We start from the raw sequence: 13,011 nt of genomic DNA on the forward strand, positions 1-13,011 counted from the left end.
CTATTATTAAGCCAGAAATACTGTAAGTCATTGACATTATTCACTTCCATTGACACACAATAACCAATTTCAACAAGCGATAAAATAAATGGGGCTTTTCTCAAATGCCTCATGATATTTAGAAAAAGCACAGGGCCACCTTTAGCTAGTATTCTGTCCTTACACCTTCAGTGATCTCACTAAAAGAATATAAGTTCAAGTATCGAAATTCAGACATTAAAGCAATTCCTCACTCTAGAGAAAAGAAAAATTGCCACTAGATTCCTGGATGTCAGGCTGTTGTTTCCCATTAATTAATTATCATAATTAGTTATCACGTTCCAAGAAATCCAATGGTATTGTAAAAACTACACTTCACCTGACTTCACAAGGAAATAAATTCTACAAGTACCACACACTGATGTTTAAAGTCCTAAGCAAACCCAAGGGAAAGAAGTCTGGATACTGAAAAAGCACAAAGGAGAGATACCTTTGGTCAGGAAGCAAGCTGAAATTGGGAGTCGTCCTCCAAGAGCAGTGAATATGCCCAACTGATGTAATCCTTAGTGTTAGCTCTCTGTCGCACTTAAGAAGTTCTCTTTCATTCCAGATAAGCCAGCAGTAATTTTGCTGCATTTGTTCAAGTCGATGTTATCACTGTGCAGCCAATTATAAAACTTCCTGGGAATAACCGTTATTGCTTCAAAAGTAAAGTATTTCCTGACTCTGCAATCAGGAAACACACTGACTGTTCAGGGCTAAAGAACAGACTCTCTAGCTTTCTTTAAAAAGAAGCATTTTAAATTTGAGTACCCCTGTCTTTCTTATGCTGTTTAAATAATCACGTGTCCAAGGCTTATTAATTATAAAGGTAGGAGAAAATTAATCTATAATACAATGTCTTCTCTCTTCATAGAGTTCATTGATAAACAGATGAACTTCAGCAAACATTTAAAAATGGATACAGGGCTTCCCTGGTGGCGCAGTGGTTGAGAGTCTGCCTGCCGATGCAGGGGACATGGGTTCGTGCCCCGGTCCGGGAAGGATCCCACAGTGCCGCTGGAGCGGCTGGGCCCGTGAGCCATGGCCGCTGAGCCTGCGCGTCTGGAGCCTGTGCTCCACAGCGGGAGAGGCCACAGCAGTGAGAGGCCCGCGTACCGCAAAAAAAGAAAAAAAAAAAATGGATACAAATATGAATATGAAAATAAGCCTCTTAAGACATATTTAAAGCCAAAAACAATAACTTGGTAAATTCTTTCACAGTGGACGTGAGCTTGGCTACTTGATTCATTATTCATCTTTTTATAATACTTATAGTAGGCACAGCAAGATTTTGATAAGCCCAAAAAAGAGGGAAAAGGTGTAAAAAAAAGTTGAGGAAAAAATACTAGGAAACATTTCAAGTAAATTGCAAAAACCCTGCCAAATGAGAAGAATTAATCATTTAAACTAGTCTCAATCAAAGAGAGACAGTAGGGAAAAGAAATGTATTTGCTTTGGAAGTAATACATGCCATTAAGGGGACGGATCGATTTCCTTTCTAATTCTGTCTTACTTAAGAAACTATTCAGATCAGTTCAGCATTTTGAGAAAAGACTGATTTGATTTTGGAAGATATATACGTGCCATGAAATAGTTCATTTACATTAAGGAAAAAAATCACCATTATTTAAGAACCCATGAAGATGTTCCAGCCCCAGTTACTTTGGAAGAACACTCAGTCTGTGTTGTCATTTTTAAGGTGACGTTGTCTGACAATCTCAATAAGAAATAAAACTGATTTTTAAACCATTTTAACTTTTATCCAAAAGTACTTCAGTGATTCTTTAATATATAAACTATTATTTTAAAGTAAACCTTACACAGTAAAAAAGAGGTCTAATTATCACTAGGTCTAGAGTCAAAATCGACTGGAATAATGCAGTGGTCTTAAAATCACAGAATTTAAAAGTTAAAGGCACTCTTATGGAATCACCCGTCCCCACTATCTTGTTTTACAGATGGGGAAACAAACGGCTTACATTAAAAGTTCAACCATGGGGCTTCCCTGGTAGCACAGTGGTTAAGAATCCACCTGCCAATGCAGGGGACACGGGTTAGAGCTCTGGTCGGGGAAGATCCCACGTGCTGCGGAGCAACTAAGCCCGTGTGCCACAGTTACTGAGCCTGCGCTCTAGAGCCCATGAGCCACAACTACTGAGCCCACGAGCCACAACTGCTGAAGCCCATGCACCTAGAGCACATGCTCTGCAACAAGAGAAGCCGCTAAAATGAGAAGCCTGCGTGCAGCAACGAAGACCCAACACAGCCAAAAATAAATAAATAAAATAAATAAATTTATAAAAGAAAAAAAAAAGTTAAACCATGAAAGAATAATGAGATTACAAGTAACGAGACTCCTTGGCGCCAAAGAAAGCAAGAATATCTCTACTACTTACACTGCAGTCATACAATTGCTTGGGTTTGAGTCTTGGGCTTCAGCCAAGACAGTTTCCTCTCAGATTAGGCTTTGGTTCTTAGATATTCTCAGCCCCATTGCTCCAAACTCATTTTTGGCTCAGCGCTTCTCTGTTGTTTCCTGGTGGCCTCTGAGTTAGTTCAAGCATCAGAGAGAGAAATTCCCTGAACTTCCTACCAAGTTCTCCCGTCCTATTCTGTCTCACTGCTCATATCTTTGAATTCCTTCTCCAAAAGATATGACTTGTGCCTTTATGACCGTTCAAAATTTGAAGAAGTGATCAGATGTAAAATAAGCGAGGGTAACTCACAGGAAATCTGGGGCCTCATAATTTTGATTAAGAGAATGGAATGTCCTCAGTAGTGGCTGAATTTAGTGCTACAGAGAAATAAGACAGAAGATGGGGTGGGTGAGAAGTTAGATGGCAAAGGACAGACAAGGACAGTCCTTTTCAATTCCCCTTTCAAAAGCAAACTCATTCTTTTAAAAGTGGATTACTCGGGACTTCCCTGGTGGTGCAGTGGTTAAGAATCCGCCTGCCAATGCAGGGGACACGGGTTCAAGCTCTGTTCTGGAAAGATCCCACATGCCACGGACCAACTAAGCCCGTGTGCCACAACTACTGAGCCTGCACTCTAGAGCCCACGAGCCACAACTATGGAGCCCATGAGCCACAACTACTGAAGCCCGCGCACCTAGAGTCTATGCTCTGCAACAAGGAGAAGCCCACGCACCACAACAAAGAGTAGCCCCCACTCGCTGCAACTAGAGAAAGCCTGCACACAGCAACAAAGACCCAATGCAGCCAAAAATAATTAATTAATTAATCTTTTAAAAAGTGGATTAGTCCACAGCATGGCATATTAGAAAAGTACATAACATGCAATTAGAGGTCTAGAGTTCAAAGCCCCATTCCGTTATCTATGATTATCTGTAGAAAAGACACCATATCCTGGTTTTTCATCTGCAAAATGGGAATCACAATGTTTATGTCAAAGGTAACCTGGGAAAATTAAACTAAAAGTGCAAATGTGCCTGACACAGTGCTAGGACAGTGAAAACATTCAACAATGTTTAATTAAATCTAAAATGTAAGTCTGACTTGTACTGTGTAAGGAGATGAAGGAAGTGAGAAGCTGTTGCTAAATAAAAAAACATTGCCTTTGTGAAAGTTAAATTGTAGTAGGGGGTATAGAATTAATAAGTAAAACATAAAGGATTTGAGATAGTAAAAACTGCCAGTGAGAACAATAATGCCCAGAAGGGGGGACAGAAAATTTGGAGGGGGTGGCAGAACAGTTGCAGTTTTAGAGAAAGGTGTCTCTATAAAATATTTGAGTAAAAACCTGAAGTCAGCAAGAAGGTGAGCCATACAGATATCTGAGGGAGGAACATTCCAGGCAGATAGCACACCAAGTACGGAGGCCATGAAGCAGAAATTCGCCTGGCATGTTCGGGGAACGGTGAGGAGTCCATGTGGCTGGATGCGAGTGAGGCAGCAGATTACTGAAGAGGCCACTGTGGGGAACAGGGGCGTCTAAATCACGCAGGACCTTGAAAGGACTCTGGCTTTTACTCTTGGTGAGACAGATAGCCATTGCAGAGTGCTGAGTTACATGTTTAAAGAATCCCTTTGCCTGCTGTATGGAGAACAGATGGCAAGGATAAGGGGGCAGAAGCCTACTGCACCCAGGATGAGGCAACGGTGGTTCACAGGAGGACAGCAAGGGACGGGGTAAGAAGCAGGCTCCTTTTAAAGGCACAGTCAACATGATTTGGGGATAGACCTACCGTGGATTGTAAAAGAAGGAGAGGGGGCATGGATGAACTTTATGGGTTTTGGCCAGAGGAACTACAGTGAGGGATGGGGATGGCTTAAGAGAGTAGGAGCTTAGCTTTGGATTGTTAGTTTTTTTGTTTTTTTTTTTTTTTTTTTTTTGCGGTAGGCGGGCCTCTCACTGTTGTGGCCTCTCCCGCTGCGGAGCACAGGCTCCGGATGCGCAGGCTCAGCGGTCATGGCTCTCGGGGCCAGCAGCTCCGCGGCATGAGGGATCTTCCCAGACCGGGGCACGAACCCGCGTCTTCTGCATTGGCAGGCGGACTCTCAACCACTGCGCCACCAGGGAAGCCCTGGATTGTTAGTTTTGAGAAGCTTACAGACATCCAATGGGTGATGTCAGTAGGCAGTTGAGTACATGGAGCTCAGGGGTGAGGACAGAGCTGAGAAAGAAAAATTGGAAGATATTAGCATATAAATAGTATGTAAAGCCATGCGATTAGAGGAGTCCATCAAAAAAGTGAGCACAGATGACACAGAGAGACAGAGCAAGAGGGAGAGAGACATGGTGAGCTAGGCAGAGAGAGAAATATCTCCAGGAACCAAGCCCTGAGGCGCACAATGACTATAGTTTAGGAGATGGAGAGATATGAGCAAAGGGAAATACATCAAGAGACACAGGTAAAACCAGAAAAGAATGGTATCCAGAAGCCAAGAAAGAAAGGTTTCCAAGAAGGAGGGGGTGAGCGCTATGAGATCATAGGTGACTTTGACAAGAAAAGTTTTGGTGGCACTTAGGGCAAAAGCCTTACTGGAGTAGGTTTGAAAGAAAATTTTAGGAACAAAATCCAAAACATTAGGTACAGACAAGCTTTTAGGGCTGTAGCTAGAGGTACAAGTGAGTCAAAAGAGGGTTCTCTTATAGATGGGAGAAATGACAGCTTCCAATAGAGAATTTCCAACAGTGAAGGGGAAATTGATGCTGTAGAGAAAGAGTAGCACTGCTAGCAACATCTTTAAGTAGGCAAGAGGGGACAGTGGAAGACTTTGAACTGACCCAGGGCATGGAAAGTTCATCTCAAAAGGTGCAAATGCAGGAAGACACAGTGGTGGGAGTTTGGAGAATTTGTCCTCTGACTGCTTTAATTTCTCAGTAAAACAGAAAGCATAATCATCAGCTGAGGTAAGGATGGGGAATAAGATCAAATGAGCATTGATCAGTAAACATTTAATTTAATTCAAGGCTGACTGTAGGCAAAATTGCGAGGTGATGGTATCTTGAGAGCCCTCAAGCTTCACTTTCTGTGTTCGGATGATGTGGAAATGTGACTTCTACAACTCCTTCATGGAGACATTGCATTTTAACCTAAGTTTTAACTTGAGAACTGAAGTATCTTAGATGAAACTCAGGAATCAACCAGAAATTAGAAGAGAGGTTTTTGCACCCTGAAATGAAACAGTGCAGGTAAACGTTTCTTTCTGCCTAGGATGAGATTGGGAGCTAACCTTGTAAGTAACAGTTGTATAAGAAATGAATTGTGGAAAAAGTTCGCGTGTGGTAGGGAAAAAAAGTGTTCTCTACCTTACCAAAATAAGAATGACACAGTTTGATCATACAGTATTTGTGTCACTTGTGAAAAATAATTCTATATTTCTTTTATTGGACGTGGATATTTATACAAATATGACAAAAAAGGTGAAGTAAGCAGAGTTACCAATGCAAGAAAATCAAACTTCTTACAAACATGTAATCAAGAAAGTTAATCTTTTACTTTCTAACTATAGAAACACGGAATAGGGGCATCTAAGAAAAAAATCCTGAAAAGCTGTTACTTATTACCTTATGCTGGCACTATGAGGCCCCCTTTCAAATGCAGCAATATCCCTCTACCCAACCACAAAGCACTTTCAATGTGAGATCAACCTACTACCTGTTTATTCAACAGAATGCTTTGTATTCATCAAATCAGTCCTATTATTTCCTTAATGCTCACATTTTTAAAAATATACAATTCAAAATCAGTAAGCCTCTAGCCAGGCTAACTAAGAAGAGAGGACACAAATTACTAATATTAGAAATGAAAGAGGGGACATCACTACAGATCGCATGGAAATTAAAAGCATAATAAAAGACTACTATGAACTACTCCATGACCAGAAATTGGATATCCTAGATGAAATGGACCATTTCCTTGAATGCTACAATCTGCCAAAATGCATACGAGAATAAATAAATGATCTGAATAGGGCTAAATCGAATCAATAGTTAATAATCTTCTAAAACAGAAAGCACCAGGCTCAGATGGATACACTGGTGAATTCTGTCATTTAAGAACAAAATGATACCAATCCTCCATAATCTCTTTCAGAAGATAGAAGCAGAGAAAATACTTCCTAATTCATTCTATGAGGCCAGCATTACCTTAATATCAAAACAAGACAAAGACAGTATGAGAAAACTACAGACCAATATCTCTCACGAATATAGATGCAAAAATACTTAACAAAATACTAGCATACCAAATCCAGAAAAGTATAAAATGAATTATATACCAGGACCAAGTAGGATCTATCCCAAGTATGTAAAGGTGGTTCAACATTCAAAAATCGATTAATGTAATCTATCACATCAACAGACTAAAAAAAAAAAAAAAAAATCACATGATCATATCAATAGAAGCAGAAAAAGCATTTGACAAAATCCATCACCCATGGTAAAAACTCTCAATAAACCAGGAATACAGGAATAGAGGGGAATTTCTTCAACAATCTAGAAAAAAATCTACAGCTAGCATCATACTTAGTGGTGAGAAACTCAAAGCTTTCCCACTGAGATCCAGTACACGGCAAGGATATACTCTCTCAACATTCTTTTTCAACATCATACTAGAAGTCCTTGCTAATAGGCAAGAAAAGGAAACTAAAGGTATACAGATTGGAAAGGAAGAAATAAAACTGTCTGTTCTGAGATGACATGATTGTCTGTAGAAAATCTGAAATAAAAATAAAGGAAATAAAAATTTACAAAAAAAACAACCTCTAGGTCCATCCACATCTCTACAAATGACCCAATTTCATTCCTTTTTATGGCTGAGTAATATTCCATTGTATATATGTACCACATCTTCTTTATCCATTTCTCTGTCAATGGGCATTTAGGTTGCTTCCATGACCTGGCTATTGTAAACAGTACTGCAGTGAACATTGGGGTGCATGTGTCTTTTTGACACATCATCACCTGGAACACCTCCTAGAACTAATAAGTGATTACAGTAAGGTTGCATGATACAGGGTTAATATATAAAAGTCAATTGCTTTCTTATATGCCAGCAATGAACAAGTGAATTTTGAAATTAAAAACACAATACCATTTACATTAGCACCCCAAACGTGAATATTTAGGTAAAAAAACTAACAAAATATGTATAAGATCTATATGAGACCTACAAGACTCTGATGAACATGATCAAAGTAAAGCTAAATAAATGGAGAGATATTCCATGTTCATGAGTAGGAAGACTTGATATTGTCCAGATGTCAACTTGATCTATAAATTCAATGCAATCACAGTCAAATCCCAGCAAGTTGTTTTACAGACATTGACAAACTTATTCTACGGTGATATGGAGAGGCAAGCAGCCCAGGATAGCCAACACAATATTAAAGGAGAAGAACAAAGTTGAAGGACTGATGCTATCTGATTTCAAGATTTACTATAAAGCTATGATAATCAAGACAGTGTGTTATTGGCAAAAGAACAGACAAATAGATTCATGAAACATAATGAAGAGCCCAGAAATAGTCTCACATAAATATAGTCAACTGATCTTTGACAGAGGAGTAAAGACAATATAATGGAGCAAAGATAATCTCTTCAACAAACGGTTCTGGAACAACTGGACATCCACATGCCAAAAAAAATTTACCTAGACACAGAAATTAAACCCTTTACAAAAATTAACTCAAAATCTAGAAAACCCAGATGACCTTGGGTATGTATGGTGATGCCTTTTTAGATACAACACCAAAGACACAATCTATGAGCCAAAGCAATCTTGAGGGAAAAAAAAAGAGCTGGAGGAATCAGACTCCCTGACTTCAGACTATACTACAAAGTTACAGTAATCAAGACAATATGGTACTGCCACAAAAACAGAAATATAGATCAGTGGAACAGGATAGAAAGCCCAGAGATAAACCCATGCACCCATGGTCAGCTAATCTATGACAAAGGAGGCAAGGATATACAATGGAGAAAAGATAGTCTCTTCTATAAGTGGTGCTGGGAAAACTGGACAGCTACATGTAAAAGAATGAAATTAGAGCACTCCCTAAAACCATATACAAAAATAAACTCAAAATGGATTAGAGACCTAAATGTAATAAGACCGGACACCATAAAACTCTTAGACGAAAACATAGGAAGAACACTCTTTGACATAAATCACAGCATGATCTTTTTTGACCCATCTCCTAGAGTAATGGAAATAAAAACAAAAATAAACAAATGGGACCTAATGAAACTTAAAAGCTTTTGCACATAAACAAGACGAAAAGACAACCCTCAGAATGGGAGAAAATATTTGCAAACAAATCAACGGACAAAGGATTAATCTCCAAAATATATAAACAGCTCATGAAGCTCAATATGAAAGAAAAAACAACCCAATAAAAAAATGGACAGGAAAAAAAAATGGACAGAAGACCTAAATAGACATTTCTCCAAAGAAGACATACAGATGGCCAAGAAGCACATGAAAAGCTGCTCAACATCACTAATCATTAGAGAAATGCAAATCAAAACTACAATGAGGTATCACCTCACACCCGTCAGAATGGGCATCATCAGAAAATCTACAAACAACAAATGTTGGAGAGGGTGTGGAGCAACAGGAACTTTCATACATTGCTGGTGGGAATGAAAAATGGTTCAGTCATTTTGGAAGACAGTTTGGTGATTCCTTACAAAACTAAACATACTGGTTTTTTTACAAAACTAAACATACTCACGATATGATCCAGCAATCTCATTCCTTGGTATTTACCCAAAGAAGTTGAAAACTTATACCCACAAAAAAAACTGGCACACAGAGGTTTTAAGCAGGTTTATTCATAATTACCAAAACTTGGCGGCGACCAAGATGTCCTTCAGGAGGTGAATGAATAAATAAACTGTCATACATCCAGACACTGGAACATTATTCAGGGCTAAAACGAAATGATCTATCAAGCTATGAAAAGACATGGAAGAAACCTAAATGCATATTACTAAGTGAAAGAAGCCAATCTGAAAAGGCTACATATTGTATGACTCCAATTATATGACATTCTGGAAAAGGCAAAACTATAGGGACAATAAAAAAGTTCAGTGGTTGCAGGGATGGGGATGGCAGAGGAAAAGCACAGAGAATTTTATGACAGTGAAAATACTCACTGTGATACTGTAATGATGGATCTATATAATTATAAATGTGTCAATACCCAAAATGTTCAACACCAAGAGTGAACCCTAAGGTAAACTAGGGACTTTGGGTGATTATAATGTGTCAGTGTAGGCTTACGTTTGGTAACAAATGGACAATTCTGGAGAGTGATGCTGATCATGGAGGAGGCTATGCATGTGGCAAGGCAGGGGGTATACAGGAAATCTCTGTACCTTCCTCTCTATTTTGTTGTGGATGGACCTTAAATTGCTCTAAAGAAATAAACTCTTATTTTTAAAAGTATACAGTTCAAGGACTTCTCTGGTGGTGCAGTGGTTAAGAATCCGCCTGCCAATGCAGAGGACACGGGTTCAAGCCCTGGTCTGGGAAGATCCCACATGCCGTGGAGCAACTAAGCCCGTGTGCCACAACTACTGAACCTGTGTGCCACAACTACTGAAGCCCACACACCCAGAGCCCATGCTCCACAACAAGAGAAGCCATCGCAGTGAGAAGCCCAGGCACTGCAACGAAGAGTAGCCCCTGCTCACCACAACCAGAGAAAAGCCACTAAGCCCGTGTGCCACAACTACTGAACCCGTGTGCCACAACTACTGAAGGCTGTGCACCTAGAGCCTGTGCTCCGCAACAAGAGAAGCCACCACAATGAGAATTCCACGCACTGCAACAAAGAGTAGCCCCTGCTCACCACAACCAGAGAAAAGTCCGCGCGCTGCAACGAAGACCCAACACAGCCAAAATAAATACATAAATAAATAAAAACTTACTTTAAAAAAAAAGGAAGTATTCAGTTCAATACCATTTGTATTTACTCCAACAAACACTAGAGGGAGCTTTCCCACATGAACTAGTTTACCTAAGCAAAAAATTAAAAAAAAAAAAAAAAATCAAAAGGTTTTTTTATAAAACTGAAACAATGCCACTGTTCATAAAATATCATTACCACTGCTCCCATATTAGTCTTAGAACATTAACCACTGCTAAGTAAATTAACTGGAATTTTAACTGATTAGACAAGTTTGGCAATAAAATTAATAAGTTAATAAAATTAAGTTAAACTGAAAAAATTAGAGTATATCAATATCAGCCCTTGATAACATTTAATCTGTTAGACATTTTCAAACAGGACATAATAAACATAGTAAGAAAGATACATCTTGATTCTTCATCACGATATGTGAAAGTATGGTCATCGAAACAAAATGCTAAAACGGGACACTGGATAAGTAGTTTTAACTTATGAAATGTCTGAACTCTTGAGAAGAGAGCTTTTTGAGCAATGGTTGGTTGTGAAATGTAATGGGTCTCTGGGAAAGAGGCAAGAGACAGGAGGTTAAACCCAGAGGGACCTGGACGTGACAAGCTCAAGCTGAGATCAGGCGATAAAGCTGTAATGTTATCAAAAAGCAAAAAATGCCATGAGTTTCTCAGAAACCTATTTTTGTCCTGGCCTTCCGTATTATTTCAGATATTTACACCCCTACAGGAGTGGTGAATGAGCATCTTGCGAATGAGAATAATCCGACATTCTTGAACTTTTATTCAGCGGTATCAGTGGCTTGTAGACATTATTAACCCCTAAATGTGTGAATGTCTCCCTTTTTCAAAGAAGAAAAGTCCTAACCGACCACTACCCAAGGATAAAAAGGAAAACATACATTTGCCGCTCTCCAAAACTAGGCTGGAAGGAAGGGCAATCACAAGGAAACAGATGCCAGATCTCTAATCTGACTTGCCCTTCCCGTGGGTTGAAAGGAAAAGCTCGTCTCCGCATAATGAGCTGCTCACCTTGGAGCGCCCTTCTGTGCCACCTCCAACCCTCACAGTGGAGGTAAAACTCCTGAAAACAACACGAGTCACAACGGACTGATGCTCCTGGTGAAATGAAAAATTAACACAATGAAATCTTTTATTTTTAAATACATTTACTTATTTATTTATTTTTGGCTGAATTGGGTCTTCGTTGCTGCGCGCGGGCTTTTCTCTAGTTGTGGCGAGCAGAGGCTACTCTTCATTGTGGCGCAGGGGCTTCTCGTTGCAGTGGCCTCTCTTGTTGTGGAGCATGGGCTCTATAGTGCAGGCTCAGTGGTTGTGGCTTGTGGGCTCAGTAGTTGTGGCACGCGGGCTTAGTTGCTCTGCCGCATGTGGGATCTTCCTGGACTGGGGCTCGAACCCGTGCCCCCTCCGTTGGCAGGTGGATTCTTAACCACTGTGCCACCAGGGAAGTCCTACAATGAAATCTTGCATCAAGACTTGCCTTTTGGGCCTGCATTCCTTCTTTCTGCTTGGGACATGGTGAATTTACCGAGAACAGTTTCTGATCAGAGAAAACTTTTTTTTCAGAGCTGATACAGGCTGTTTAAAGATATTCTTCTTTGTTCATTAAATATCAAATATATCCCCCCCTCCCCTTCTTTGTGTGATCCGGCTAAATGATACCCAAGGAAAGCATATAATGATTTAGGTGATACAAACCACCCCAGTTTCCTGTTACCTTTGATTGAAGAAATCAATGAAATGCTTGAGCTTTTCAGACCTGGAGAAAGAACACATTCTGACTATGCACCTCACAGGCATCTGACTTAAAACCAGACTAATACATATAGTACTCCCGAAGCAATAAACCTTTACCTTTGAGTTCTCTGAAATGTCACCAGATTGCTTGAAAGCCACCTGGATGAGTGCACTGTGTCATGACTAACCTTTGCCCAGCAGAAACACAGACTTATCCACCCTTGGACATGACCTGTGGACAGAGATCTTCTCTCCCCTTCAACAGAACTCAATCACATGACGCCATTACCTTTCAATTAATTGATCTTTCATAAATTTGTTAAGATTTCAAGTAAACAGCGGTAACTCAAAGCCTCTCACCACAGAAGTATTTTTACTTATCAAATTTCATGGATGTCAAACATTTAACTGCCAAATTTTAATTCCTTGAAGGAAACTCTCACTTTAGAATGTTAAGTATTGTTAAGTGTCACAACAGAATGTGTGGGACTGAAATATTTATCATGATGTAACAGCCTTAATTTTCTAATACCCCAAATGCTTCCTCATATCTATTTCCAAAGGATTAATAATTACAGCAATGCTTCAAGGCTGACATTATAATCAACTTGACTGGAGATAAAAGAAATTAAGGAAATCTGTTCAGTGGCAACTAATAATTGGCCTATATAGTGTGATAATGAGGCAAGAGTTAATTTTCATTAAAATTTTCCACAGGATCTATCTGAGCTGCGTCTTGCAAAAATGTATAACTTCGAAGTCAGAAAGCAAATTCAAAGCAAACCAGCAGTCCTCATATTCTTCATACATGGATGGCTTTCAAGAAAGAATAAGATGAT

General features: G+C 39.5%; 1 protein-coding gene across 3 annotated transcripts in view; it reads right to left on the bottom strand.

Moving 5' to 3' along the window:
• TBC1D4 (TBC1 domain family member 4) overlaps positions 1–13,011 on the bottom strand; it is a 214,954-nt gene that overhangs the window by 87,161 nt on the left and 114,782 nt on the right. The window contains exon 1 of one of the 3 annotated variants that reach the window (XM_032611503.1): positions 470–662. The exons of the other annotated variants lie outside the window; for them this stretch is intronic. The gene's annotated coding sequence lies outside the window, so the exon portion shown is untranslated. Of the gene's footprint in view, positions 1–469; positions 663–13,011 lie in introns of those variants that run through there. 3 annotated transcript variants of the gene reach the window in all.

Source organism: Phocoena sinus, chromosome 18 (assembly GCF_008692025.1).
Source record: "Phocoena sinus isolate mPhoSin1 chromosome 18, mPhoSin1.pri, whole genome shotgun sequence".
NCBI classification, from domain to species: Eukaryota; Metazoa; Chordata; class Mammalia; order Artiodactyla; family Phocoenidae; genus Phocoena; species Phocoena sinus.